At 32.9% G+C, this 13,664-nt stretch overlaps 1 long non-coding RNA gene across 1 annotated transcript; it reads left to right on the forward strand.

The window, feature by feature from the left end:
• The first annotated feature begins 4,687 nt into the window (after positions 1-4,687).
• LOC149541866 (uncharacterized) lies at positions 4,688-7,484 on the forward strand. The gene is made up of 3 exons (XR_016355164.1): positions 4,688-4,899; positions 7,161-7,194; positions 7,334-7,484. It is a non-coding gene; the product is annotated as an uncharacterized LOC149541866 (long non-coding RNA).
• Positions 7,485-13,664: the final 6,180 nt, after the last annotated feature.

Below are 13,664 nucleotides of genomic sequence, written 5' to 3' on the forward strand. Positions count from 1 at the left end.
TGTTTAAGAACATTTGTGTAATAATCATCCAATATGTAGCATAAAATACTTTAAAAATAAATTTGTTAGAAAGGGCTATGAGGAATTTAAATTATTCACATGGATTTCTTGAAAGAATAGTTTACAAAATATATATAATATTTTTTGATGGAGGGCCACACCACCCTACCAACTCACAACCAAGAATGCAACAATATGGAGACCAAGAGAAATAAATAAAATGCTTCACAAGCAATTTTATTATACTTGAAAATCCTTACAACACCCACAAGATGATATCATAGATATGACTTCTTCAAAAAGAAGTTTACAAATTCTTCAACATAAGAGAAATCCCAAATAAGAGTCTTCACACCAAGAGCTTCACCAAGAACTTCTACTTGAAGAGCTACACCTTTAGAGCTTTCACACCTTGAAGTCTTCACGCCTTCTAGCTTCTACTTCTCGAGCTTGATTAGAAATGCTCATATGCCTTGCTTAAATAGGCTCTTACCACCCAATACATGACTTATCCACAACCTTCTACAATTCCACCTACACAATATCCACAACCTTTTACAACTTTCATAACCTTCTACAATATCCATAACTTTTTAGAATTCTACCCACACACCTCGATAAATGGAATGACAACCATTTTTATTTTATTTTTCTATTATGCCACCTATTCACCTTGAAAATAGAAATTTCTCTTTTCCCTTTTTATTTATTTATTTATTTTCTCTAATTTTTGTCACTTTCTCTCTCCTCCACAATTTTTATTTTATTTTAAAATTATTATTATTATTATTTTAAATTTTACATTCAACATGGCTCCCCTTTATTTTGGATGCAAGATGATCCTGCATTAGACTCCCTAGGTTCGAAAAGATGTTCTAATAACTGGAAGAACATCTTTCGAGATTTAGCACATAAATCCCAAACTGGTTCTTCACATATATGTCCTCCAAATCTTCAACTTGGACACTCTTTCCCTTGTTTTTCTTCTTCTCCTTCACATCCAGCACAGGTGTTCCATAGGTCTGCTTCCCATTTTGATTTTTAATCTTCTCAAAATCTGCTAACTCAACTCGACTGCCAACACTCAAGTTTCTCCTACCGAGTGCTTCATTTTGCAAAGGAATCAAGGAAAACTTCCTACCACCTTTCTCAATAGTAAACACATTCCTAACACAATCATGCATAGCCCTGCAATCATACTACCAAGGTCTACCAAGTAACACATGACAACTGTTCATATCCACAATATCACACAATACTTGATCCTTATACTGCCCAATCTGAAAATCAATAAGGCATTGCTCCCTCACTTCCAAAGCATGCTCACCTTGCAACTAGCCAATCCTATAAGGAAAAGGATGTCTCAAACTCTTCAAACCAAGTTTTTGAACCATCTCCTCAGTAACAAGGTTATTAGTACTACCACCATCTATAATCACCTTGCAAACTTTCCCACCAGACTTACAATAAGTTTTGAACAAACTAGTCCTCTGACAAGAATCCAATGTCTTCTTACCCATTAGTACTCGCCGAGCCAACAAACTTTCTCCTTCCTCAGGCTGATTTTCCTAGATTTCAACCTCATTCACAATAGTAGCTGTCCTACCAATAGAACATTTAAAAGATCTATGCCCTTCTTGACCACACTTGAAACAATTACCTCTGAATACACCTCCACTTGTCCTTCTTCTTTGTTCAATAGGTTTTGGTTCACCTTTTGCTTTTGGTTTAGCTTGTACCGAACTATCCTGCTTCTCCTTCCCTTGGGAACTACCTTGATTCTTCCTCTTTAGCTTCTCCTCTGCTCTCAAATCATACTGATAAGCATCCTCAACTGTGGAAATATTCAGCATACCAACCTCATCCTGAATATTGAATCTCAAACCATTAATGTACTGTGCTACCTTCTCCTTTGACAATTCTCTATGCCCAGACTGAATAGTCAACTTGTAGAACTCCTCGGTGTAATCCTACATAGTCATATCCTTCTGTTTTAGATTCTTCAACCTCTTAAACAATTCAAGTTCATAATCAGCAGGAATGAACTTTGCCTTTAACTTAGTCACCATCAATTTCCATCTAGTGATCTTCATTTCACCTTCCTCTTCTCTATCTCTTTGCAGTTCCTTCCACCAAAGAGCAGCATGTCCCTTCAACTTAGTTTGTGCTAACCTTACTCTTAGTGGATCTTCAATACCCTCAAGCTCAGAGGAGTCCTCTAATTCACCAATCCAATCAATCAGGTCTTCAGGATTCAAAGAACCTAAACAATTAGAAACCTCCATCTTATGCTTTAGCTTCAACTGAGATCTAGGTCGAGCAAACTGACTAGCCCTAATTCCAATAGGTCTCTCCTCATGATCACTTCTATCCTCACTAGCAGCTTCAAAGTCTTCGGCAACTTCGTCATATCTGTCTTCAGTACCCACATGTCTAAGTACACCACCCAGAGCATTCATAATTTCAACAATCATGTCACTCTTCATCAATGCAATCTCTGATTTGAGCTCTGCTCTTATCTTCTCTAAGATTCTTTCTTCCATAGCTTCACCAAGGTCATCATTTTCCTTAGGGTCCAATCTTCTTGGAGGCATCTTTCAAAAATTTAGCAAACCCTAAACAACAAATCCACCAATCTAAAAGATCAATCAACCACAAGATCAACCTTCTTTGCAAATCCTGGTGTAAAATGCCTCATGTTTGACGATCTGTCCACACACTCAGGAACTCTTGCTTTGATAAACTTCACCCAAACAAGGTCCTGGTACAAACTGCCTCACACTTCGGCGATCTTCTTGTACACTCAGGAACTTCTGCTCTGATACCACTTGATGGAGGGCCACACCACCCTACCAACTCAACCAAGAATGCAACAATATGGAGACCAAGAGAAATAAAAAAAATGCTTCACAAGCAATTTTATTATACTTGAAAATCCTTACAACACCCACAAGATGATATCATAGATATGACTTCTTCAAAAAGAAGTTTACAAATTCTTCAACATAAGAGAAATCCCAAATAAGAGTCTTCACACCAAGAGCTTCACCAAGAACTTCTACTTGAAGAGCTACACCTTTAGAGCTTTCACACCTTGAAGTCTTCATGCCTTCTAGCTTCTACTTCTCGAGCTTGATTAGAAATGCTCATATGCCTTACTTAAATAGACTCTTACCACCCAATACATGACTTATCCACAACCTTCTAGAATTCCACCTACACAATATCCACAACCTTCTACAACTTTCATAACCTTCTACAATATCCACAACTTTCTACAATATCCATAACTTTCTAGAATTCTACCCACACACTTCGATAAATGGAATGACAACCATTTTTGTTTTATTTTTCTATTATGCCACCTATTCACCTCGAAAATAGAAATTTCTCTTTTCCCCTTTTATTTATTTATTTATTTTCTCTAATTTTTGTCACTTTCTCTCTCCTCCACAATTTTTTTTTAATAAAAATTTATTTAATTCATTATTATTATTATTATTTTAAATTTTACATTCAACATGCCTCCCCTTTATTTTGGATGCAAGATGCTCCTGCATCATTTTTAGTCAACCAAAGGAAAATTTTTCTTGATTTTAGTGAACCAAAGGGGAAATTTTCTTGATAGATGGAGACTCCAAAATATTATCCAATAAGATTAGGTTTATACACAAAGAGAATATCATGTAATTATTACTTTTTCAAGTGAAATATTTTTTTCTTTATGGATAGATTATATTTTATGTGATACTTTTGTCTACTACTTTTGACAATGAGTTTAGGAGGTGCTTCCACATAGTTTGGGGTATTAATATATGAATTTCATTCCACATAATGAAGGGGAAGGGGAATCTATAAAAGAGAGATTCCCACATAGGTCAAATCAAACACATGACCAACCAGACCATACTAGATGAAAGTGATTTCCTTTGGATAATTAACATTTGCGGGACTCTTCATGCCCAAGCTATCCAAGGGTGAGAAACTCATTGCTGAGGAAGTGAAACCTAGGTGGCACTCAAGGAATAAGTTTATTTTTTAGAGCTCATTAATGATCTATATCTATCACTAATTGAATTGGACAAACACATAAAACCTCGTAAAAGGCGTCTACTTATGAAAAGGGTTACAACCTTAACTAGTTCTATCACAAACAATTGTTGGCTACTTATGAAAAGGGTTACAACCTTAACTAGTTCTATCACAAACAATTGTTGGCTACTTATGAAAAGGATAGAATTTTGAATATTATTAACAATTGCCTTCAATATTGGTCAATTCCTAAACGACCTTAGCCATTATAATGAAAAATAGAAAAAAAATCTTAAAAAAGATATAAGAATAAAAAATAAAATAGAACTATAAAATTTTATGAATATAAATTCAAGAATATTCTCATAATTTTGACCAAGGTAACAACTTGATGTTGGTGTGTGCTCCCACCTCATTTCCTTGTCCATAACGTTGACCAATTGTTTATATATATTTATCAATTATCCCAAAACTAAACGATCTATTTGTATATTTTAAAATTGTAGCCGTTGAGAGAATGACAACGACAAAGAAAACAGTTCGGGAAGAAGCAGTTCAATTAGAGTACGGGAAAAAAATAATTACTTTAGAGACTCATTTAAAATTTAAACTTGCTTTTTCTTTCCGTTCCATTTTTTTCAGTGTTTAGCGTGCAGGTTGGTTTTCTGCACGTCACATTTTTGTTCAATCTCTTTTTTTGGGTTTTCATGTTACATAATTGTGGTAGAGCAGACAAATGACCGGTGTGAATGCTTCAATGCGGATGACTTCATTTCCTGAAACATGGTAAAAGAACAGGGTAAAAGATAGGGCGATATCACATCCAAGATTGCATTCGCCATTTCCCAAATCATCAACACGGCTCAAGTGGGTTTCAGTTCTCAGTTAGTCTTTGCATATTTGATGTTTGATAGTAATGGTTGATAGGTCAATTGTTAAATAATTAAAAGTGGTTCATAGGTCAGTGTTTGTTTCGCTTGATTGTGTTTAGCGTGCACGTTGGTTTTTCTGCACATCACATTTTTGTTCTATCTTCTTTTTCTTCATTTTTTTTTGGGGTTTTCCTGTTACATAATTGTGGTAGAGCAAAGGAAGAGGCCAAACAATCGAGGGCAACTTTTTTCAGATATGTGAAATTTAATATCATTTCTATTCTATCATAAATTTCAATACCAAATATTGGAATTATCTATATCTGATTCATATTTTCTAAACCATCACTGAAATTTGTGGTCACGAGCAGATACATAGTTGATCTAAAAAGAAGTCGACAAAAATTGATGCATGACTTTTATACAGAACAATATATTTTATAAAAGAAAAATAGAAATTCATGAAACCATGAAATTGATAGTATGATTGAATACCTCTCACTAGAAGGAACATAATTTAACATGAAAAAATCTTCAACACTATAAAAAACAACGAATCTCAGAAAGGAACATAAAATGCTTCCGTACTTGTTTGATTTTATAATAAAAAATAGAAGAGGGAGAGAAGATTTACATACAGTTAGGTTTGCCTGAAGTCCTACCAGTAGACTAAAGTTAGAGTCATAGAAGTCTATCATTGCTGTCTCAATTATTGAACTATCCCATACCTGTTAACAATTACATAGACCAAAAAGTATATGTTAATAAAAAATTGTCAATGTCAATAGCTATCTATTTTGATGGAAATCCTATTGCCCTCTTTACTATGGTGCTTGTCAGACGTGTTTTCTTTATGCAAGTTAACAACAGGGGATGGTCACCAATGTTGCCATTGTAAGATGATGTCAACACCCTAATAAAAAAATCCAATCTAATCCAGCTTTTGATAGTTGCATAACCTATGCAGACTTACAGTACATTGTAAGTTTCATGGAAATCTTTAAATGGCTATTTTCCTCTCTACTCTTTATTTCAATTCTTATCCCATATTATTCATCATGTAAAAATTTATAACATCTAACCGTTACTAAAGAGTCAGACTCAATTAAGACTTAAATAGAAAAGAGATCATCATTGAAAAGAAAAATTTAGTACAAAACGTAGGTAGGAGACAGACTTGTTGGAATTGTCCATGTTTCTTTTTGGGATTCATGACATTGCTTAGTCATCTAATGTTTTTACATCAATTTTTGTAACAAGTGGTATTAGAACTTGATCACAGGTTCGAATCTCGTCAACTCTAGCTTAAAATAAAACTGACCTTCATGTAGACTAGCTTAAAATCATTATTTACTAATGAAAAAAGAACTAGCAGCAAATTTTTAATTTTTTCTTCTAGACATCTTTAAATTCTTTTTTCCCTCCAAATCATCACCGTAGTCACATAGATACTGTAACTGGTTTGTATACTTACATGATGCAAATTAGCCTTTCGCCTAAGCCAGCAAACCAAATCGTGTTTCCTCCTTCATCTCCAGTAAATCCAACATGCAGAGGCTGCAAAATTATTAGTTTGAGTTTTCCTGTGAATTCATAAGCAATTTTCTAGATATGAAAAGAATTTCCATATAAATATCACTAAATTATTAAATGGATGAGCAGAACATGAACTGATGGATGTCTTCCATGAGATGAGATAGAAAAAGTAATGACTCTCAAATTATCTGCAAAATGATGTATAAGTTTCCAAACTAGATGTTTACTACAAAAAGATGTCTATTTGATCAGATGCTGAATATTTTCAATAACATGATTAAGAAGATTCAGAGTTATAGAATGTAAGAGAGCATCTAACAAGTTAAAGTAATTTGTAAGGAAGAAACATACATTCCACGTTAGATGTGCCAAATGTTGTAAGTTGAGAAGTGTAATGGGTGATAGCTCAATTGTTAAATAATTAAAAGTGGTCTTATACCTTATCCCATCATGTTTAAAATAAGGGTTCCTAATGATTCATTTATTGGCATGTATTTGATAATGATGTTTCATAATGAGGACTTCATTTCCTGAAACATGGAATTTCATTCTTTCCTGAAATAATGGATCATAATGAGGGCTTTCACTTTCTGTTCTTTCTTTCATTTTGTTTTTTCTTTGTCAGTTCAATTTCTTTTTCCATTGTTTGTTTTATTTTGTTGTGTTTAACCTACATATTGGTTTTCTTGTTAATCGTATTTTTGTTCATTTTTTGGGCAGAGGCCAAACAATCAAGGACGAGACCCTCTTTCAGGTTTGTGAAAATTAATATAGTGTTAAATTGTGAGCAATTTATCACAAGGAATGTATATGACATCTTTGTTATTATTAGCCAATTGGGATGATAAATAATGGAAGTTTTCATTGATTACGTATTTCTTTTTTTATTTCAGTATGACATGTTATCAACTTTCAACAAGGAATGCTCTATGTTAGATTATTTCCTTGTTCTTGGCATTTACTTGTGTTGGCTCAGCAACAGTGGCAATAGAAATCAGGTTCTTATTGCTTATCCTTATATTGTTGTGCATTCATTTTATTTTATTTTTGTCCATGGACTTTATAGAGAGCTCTTAAAATACACTTAGTATGTGTAATTTTTTAAATAAATTTGAGAAATATTACATGAGTGAGTTTGTCAAGCCTGGAACAAAAGGCATGTAATTACATAGTAAGTAATCTTAGAATTGCTAAAATAAATGAATGAGGAAGCGATACATTTTGTTGGATCTATAATAATTGCATAATATGTATATGCACCCATATCAACTAGATCTTGTTAGACCACGATCTTGTGGGTCAACTAGATTTGTCTTATTTGGTCTAGATTTTTCAATTCTTGTAAAATTTTTAACCATTTTTCCTTGCAAGATCTCTGAAAATTTTATCTCCACACTTAATTGATTTTTTTGTACCTGGCAACTATTTACAAATTACAAACATCTGGAAATGTGGGGGGTATTAATATAAGGAGTCCAATTTGAAATATAGGATGAGAGTAAATGAATACTAATAACTAAATAATGATATTAGCTTCATTTACAGTGAAGAAGATAGATAACAATAATAACTAGACACTAGTTATTGCCAAGCAATGGAGTCTTCATGAATATTAGGCCTTGCACTAGCATAACAAAGGCATGAAATTTTGACATAGCTATGAAACCATCTTCATGTTGGAGTAACTGTAGGGTAGATATTCCTAGTTTATAGAGTGAATTCTTGTCATACAGAGGCAAAAGCATATTTTAGTTGGAACTATAGAGATTGTAAAAATTAGGGAATATTTTCAAATAGCATTCCTGATTTTATACATGAGAACACAAGTTTTGGGGAACATAGAATATAGGATGACTCTTCGTATGAATTTTGGGGGTTGCAACCTATGACTAGATGCAAGGCTTGAAAAACTATTATGTATATAATATGTGCCATAGGTATATACTATCGGGATAAAGCCATTGCCCTTGTAAGAGTGAAAATTCCCAACCAACATCAAGATTAATATCTTGCAAAACATGATGTAACATGCAAATCATGAAATAACCTATAAATCACAATGCACACTTTATATTGATTATGCCACCTTGTTGGCATATGAGTTGTCACCCCAATTCTAATGTCCCCAATTAGGCTATGTCTGATTTTCGCCTAAACTAACAACACCAAAACATAATTTGTTTACAACTAGTATTCTATGATTAATTCATATTAGATCTATTTAACTTTTAAAATAAATAAGCAATCTAAGTTAAATAACATCACATACATAAATATATAAATTCATTCCAAAAAGTCACCATATTAGAGATTGGAAAGGAACACACAATGGGGTGCCATGAACATTTTTCAAATTAAGCCCAAGGGCTTGTTATCATCTCTTGGCTCCATACAACATTGGGGTGGCCTATTGAGAAGGGGAACTTGTTTGTACTTTCTCATTTGTGTTTCCTTACTAACCTATACATCATCACTACCTTTTTTAGTTTCACTTCCAACAGCCAACCATCACAAGGATTGTGATGCCAAGCTTCCTTAGGGAACCCATACACAACTTTTGATTTTTTTCTTGGACTCTTTTAGAGCAACATAGACTAAATGGGTAGATCTGCCCCTTAGATTGATGAAGAAGGTTTAAATAGACATTTCCAGCATGCATAAACAATCACCTTGCATTGTAACACTATAGATTTCAAAACATTTAGTCTATTGCCATGTAGAATCTTGCTAACGAAGGGTTTGATGAAAATTACACCTGTAGATGTGGAATAAGTATAAGACTTGGCACACTTTATACCATACTCTTTTAAGCATTAAATATTCAAAGTTTTGAGAATTTTGGCTGCTGAAATCATAAAATAACCCCTTGTCTTTATTTGAGGCCAATAACCATAGAACCAGGCCTAAAAATCACCAGACTGAGTGTAAAGACCTCTGTTGATGTATATAGACTGTATATCTATACTATTCTGATTACTCCCTTTTTGACAAGAATCTGATTATATGTTCTTTCTCAATCATAATGCCACAGTAATAAATCATAACATATAACTATTCTAATTTACAAGAATGCAGAGATGATTATTCAGAATGTATGATAGAGATATTTATAATAATTCAATACTGATATGCACTGGAAGATTGAAGTAATATTATGTGTTCGCTGTGTCTGATAATCAGCTGTGAATGTCATATAAATAAGAGGGAAGGGTTGACTATGAGTCACGTCTAGTGGGCGACTCAATAGTCACCATCAAATATAATCATTCACCAGGAGTTAATATGATATAAACAAGTTTGATATGGACAGTCGATAACATTAGATTATCACTTACTCTAATTCATATATTATATTATGTATGCATCTATATATATATATATATATATATATATATATATATATATATATATATATATATATATATATATATATATATATATATATATATATATATATATATATATATATATATATATATATATATATATATATATTTATTTATATTTATACATATATCTAAAATATATGAATTGAAACAATAAACATAAATATCAACACAAACTAATATTAAATATATCATCAATATTTATGTTCAACTAATCTATACATTAACACTCTCTCTTAGATTAGTAGGACGAAAAAAATTAAATATATTTATGTTTAACACAGAAGAAGTCTTTGATCAGAAGATTTGTTTATACAATGTCAAATAAGTGTTGGTTTATCAATGATAAGATTTTCACCAACTTATATTTGACATTATGTGACATGAGTATTGGCCTATCAGAATATCAATCAAATGATATTCACCAAATACTCTTGAGTAATGGCCTATCAAAACATCAACTGAATGGTGTTCACCAAGTACTTAGTGAGGTATTGGCGTATCAAAATATCAGGGCAAGATATTCACCAAGTACCAAAAATATATCTATACAAGCAACTTGTAGATAATCAATTTGATTTATAAGATAAAGCCTTTTTCATGAAACACAAAATGAATCATGCTACAAGTTATAGTGAGGTCATCACTTTACAATAACTTCTCCCAATACAAGTGAAATCATTTTAAAGTCGTTAGTTCTTAATGATCAACACAGGTTTTATAAATTCATATAACATATATGGTGTACAATAATCAATGCGTTTGAGACATTTCCTCAAATTTTACAATCATACCAAGTTCTTTATGGAAGTGTTCCACCTTTCTTTTAGCAAGTGGTTTGGTAAGAGTGTCTGCAATTTGATTCTCTGCACTAATATATTTCAACTCAATTACATCCTTCTCAACCATATCTCGAACATAGTGGTATGGTATCTCGACGTGTTTTGATCTATTATGAAACATTGGATTAAGAGATAGTTTAATGCTGTTGTGGTTATCACAATGGATAGTAGTAGGTGGAAGAGGCTTTCCAAATAATCCTAATAGTAGCTTTCTCAACCATACAACTTCTCTTGCTCCCATGGATACAGGTATGTACTTGGCTTCTGTAGAACTCTGAGCTACCGAAGACTGCTTCCAACTAAACCAAGATATCATTGTTGATCCCAAAGTAAAACAACATCCTAAAGTACTCTTGCAATTTTGAGAATTTCCTACCCAGTTAGAGTTTGTATATATCCACTTATATTAAGTTCTGTCTTAATGTGTTTTAGACCATATCCAATTGTACCACTAAGGTACCTGAGAATGTGTTTTGCTGCTACTAAATGAGTTTGTTTGGGTTCACACATGAACTGGCTAAGAACATTTACAGCATAACAGAGGTCTGGTCTTGTATTTACCAAATACATTAGAGAACCAATCATTTGTTGATATAGAGTAGGATCAATATTTTCAGAATCTTTTGTTGCTTCTTCTAGTTTCTTGAGATTTGTTTCCATAGGAGTCTTCATTGCCTTGCCATCCAACATGCCAAATCTTTTGAGTATGTCCAGAGTATATTTTCCTTGATTTAAGAAGGTTCCATTTGAATGCTGCCATACTTCCAATCCCAAGAAATAGTGTAGTGTTCCTAAGTCCTTCATTTCAAATTCAGATGTAAGATCTTGTTTACGCTTGTCAATAAGATGATCTTCTCTTGTAATCAAAAGATCGTCAACATATAAAACCATTATCAACATATCCCCCTGTATTACCTTGTAATAAAGATTAGGATCTGCAATGTTTTTAGAGAAATCAAGTCTAGTTAAGTGATGATCTATTCATTCATACCAAGCTCGAGGAGCTTTTTTCAACTCATATAAAGCCTTTTTTAGTTTACATACATAGGACTATTTAACTTTTACTTCAAAACCTTTAGGTTGTTCAAGATAAACCTCCTCTTCTATAACACCATTCAAGAATGCAGTCTTTACATCCATTTGATGAATTCCCATCCCTTGGATGCAACAATGGCTATAACAGTTCTGACAAAGGTATATCTGGCCACTAGAGCAAAAGTTTCATCATAGCCTATTCCTTCCTTTTCAGAAAATTCTCTTGCCAAAAATCTCGCTTTGTACTTGTCAATACTTCTATCTGTAGCATGTTTAATTTTAAATAACCATTTTGAGGAGACAACCAATTTATTTTTGGGTCTAGGAACAATATCTCAAACATCATTTTTAAGTATGGAATTGTATTCTTTTGTCATGGCATCTTTCTAGTTTTGATGTTATATTGCTTCTTTTACATGGGATGGTTCAGATTTGGAAATTTCACTCAATAATGCAATATAAGTAGAATATACGTTAGGATGTTTTCTTTCCCTAATGAAATCTGAGGGAATGAAATCATTTTCTTCAATTAGCTTTCTGGCCCATAGTGGTCTTTTCTTTTCCTCAGAAGTGTGAGTAACATCCATACGTTCAATAGAGTTATTTTCCTCCATTAGAAACTCCCTCTCATTGTTAGAGTTTTGTTCTTCTAGTGTCTCTTTTGAATTTGATTCAGTTTCATCCTTAGATCTTTTGAATGCTGAATCTTCATCAAATATTACATCTTGACTTAGTTTAATATTTCTTTGTCCAGGGACATAGATACGATAAGCTTTAGAAGTTTCACTGTATCCTACAAAGATTACCTTCTTTCCTGATGGATCTAATTTTGTTCTCTTCTCCTTAGGAACATGTACATAAACAGGGCAACCAAAATTTCTTAGGAATTTAAGATCAGGTTTCTTTCCGGAGAATGCTTCTTCAGGAGTCTTGAATTCAAGATGAGAGTGTGGACATCTATTATGAATGAAAACAACAGTGTTGGAAGCTTCTCCCCAAAGAAAAGTTTCAAAATTTTGATCATGAAGCATTGCTTTAGTAGCTTCAACTATGGCTCTATTCTTTCTCTTAGCTATTCCATTTTGTTGAGGATTATAGGGAACATAACACTTCGTCTTGATCTTGACAGTTTTGCAATAATTTATAAAGATCTCTGAAATGTATTCTTTACCATTATCAATTCTTAAAAAATTTATTTTCTTCCCAAATAGATTTTCTACAATGGCTTTAAATTCTTTAAATTTTGTCAAGATTTCTTTAGACTCTTTACTCTTTAAAAAATGGATCCAAGTTTTCCTCTAGAAATCATCCACGAATATGATGTAGTATAGAAAACCCCCAAGTGAAGGAACTGACATTGGCCCTCATAAATTTGAGTGAATAAGTTCTAGAACTTCTTTGGATTTATTTTGAATATTAAGAAATGTGGTTTTAATATTCTTCCCCTATGTGCAACGTTTACAGGTTCCTTCATGGTAAGGATAAAGTTTAGGTAGATCAATTACCATTTTTCCTAGAGAGGGTAATGCTCGAAAATGAAGATGACCTAGTCTCCTGTGCCAAATTTCATTTTCTTTGAAAGAATTATCAAGGAGAGCTAAATGTGTGAGAGAGTTTAGTTGATATAGGCAACCATGTCTAGAGCCAATTTTTTAAATTTTTTTAATGTTAGAACTCTTGGGCCAAGCTAAGACTTTTCCCTCCATGAATGTGACTCTAAATCCTTCATCTTCAAGTGCAAAGATGGAGACCAAGTTTCTTTTTATACCAGGTACATATAGTACCTTAGTAAGTTCGATTGATTTTCCTAATTTCAGATGCATAGTACATATCCCTATTCCCTTTACTGGATAGCTTGTACCATCCCCAATTGTTACTTCATCAACATAGTCTTCCTTGATTGAATCCAACTATTCTTTAAAACCTGTAATGTGGCGAGAGGCTCGGCTAGTAATTACCCA

Source organism: Cupressus sempervirens, chromosome 8 (assembly GCF_028749045.1).
Source record: "Cupressus sempervirens isolate cs-2001-9-10 chromosome 8, ASM2874904v1, whole genome shotgun sequence".
NCBI classification, from domain to species: domain Eukaryota; kingdom Viridiplantae; phylum Streptophyta; class Pinopsida; order Cupressales; family Cupressaceae; genus Cupressus; species Cupressus sempervirens.